The sequence below is a fragment of the Pteropus alecto genome, unplaced genomic scaffold (assembly GCF_000325575.1).
Source record: "Pteropus alecto unplaced genomic scaffold, ASM32557v1 scaffold155, whole genome shotgun sequence".
NCBI lineage: Eukaryota > Metazoa > Chordata > Mammalia > Chiroptera > Pteropodidae > Pteropus > Pteropus alecto.
This window is the reverse complement of record NW_006438113.1, coordinates 14,482,079-14,483,723: the sequence shown is the minus strand read 5'-3', so window position 1 is coordinate 14,483,723 and position 1,645 is coordinate 14,482,079.

Below are 1,645 nucleotides of genomic sequence, written 5' to 3'. Positions count from 1 at the left end.
TTCTTGAGACCATACAGAATTATTACAATACTATTGACTATATTCCCTAAACTGAACTTTACATCCCTGTGGCTAGTCTGTAACTGCCAATTTGTACTTCTTAATCCCTTTACCTTTTTCACCAGTCCCCCAACTTCCCTCCCATCTAGCAATCACCAGTATGTTCTCTGTATCTATGAGTTTGTTTCTGTTTTTGTTTTGTTTATTTTGTTTTTTAGATTCCATATATAACTGAAATCACACGGTATTTATTTTACTCTGTCTGACTTATTTCACTTAGCATAATACCCTGTAGGTTCACCAATGTTGTTAAAAATGGTAAGATTTCATTCTTTTTTATGGATGAATAATATTCCATTGTATATAGGTACCACATCTTCTTTATCTATTTGTGTTTTGTTGGAGCATTTGATCCATTTACATTTAAAGTAATTATTGACAAGCATGAAGTTATTGCCATTTTATTGTTTTCCGATTTTTTTTTTTAGTGTTTTTCTGTTCCTTTATCATTCTCTTGCTTTCTTCTCTTGTATGTTGATGACTTTCTGTTGTGTCCTGTTTAGATTCCTTTCTCTTTATTTCTTGTAAGTCTCTTGTAGATTTTAGTTTGTGGTTACCATGCTTTGGCGGGAGGGTCTGTTAATTTCTTGGACAAAGACTAACTGGTGTCCTATGCTAGGGTGATTGTAAGGATATAAAGATACCCATTTTACAGGTCAATTAACGGAGCGTGAAGTAAAGTAGGTATGTTTAAGGTTGTCTGGAAAATGAAGAATTAAGTCTGGAATTTGTCTTTTAAAGTTATGGAAAACATGTTTATTGTAGAGGTTGAGGATTAAGGAAAGATAGGGGTCCTCTTTGGTTAATGGAGGATATTTGGGGCAAGAAGATGGTACCCAGCTCAGAGAAGCACTGCCAATGTGACCCACACCACGTGTGCCATGAGCTTTCGTGGGCACTTTCTCATCGATTTTCCACACTATTGTTAGAACTAGGACAATGGGACCATGAAGAGTAGGTGGCCCAGCATCTCAGCTGGTAAGTGAGGGAGAAAGCTTTCAGACCCAGAAAGCTCTGGCCACCACTGCAGCATTTGTCACGCTCCTCTTTAGCTTGAAGAGAGCTAGGGAAATGAAACTGGGGGAAGGCTATTTGGAAAAAAGTAACCGTTGGTTGTCAGTGTACTAGGAGAGGAGCAAAAGCTTATAAATGCTGCAAATCAAAAAAAAACCAAAACATCACGACCCAAAGAAAGAAAAATAATGTACCCAAGTGGGAAAAGCTTCCAAAATTACCATTTTAAAGCACAAACTCTAAGCAACTCTGATGTTTTGCAGGGAATTAATTGAAGGTATTGACAGGGGATCATTTTTGTTGTTGCCAGGGTTTTAAACTGGGGGATAAAATTTAAAAAGAACAAAGATGAAGGCTGTTATTTTAAGCTGAAACCAATATTTCATTGTGGGGAACTCACTGGATTTGGGAGTTTGGGTTGGTTACTGCACTCAGAGGAGTTTCTGGACACACTTCCAGCTGGTTCTCAGGAGGGTCAAAATGTACTTTCTTTGTAACCCTTGTGGACTTGCACTACAGCCACTCAGCAATTAGATTCTTAGGCCTGTCTTTAGCAGGAAGTGGTAAAGGA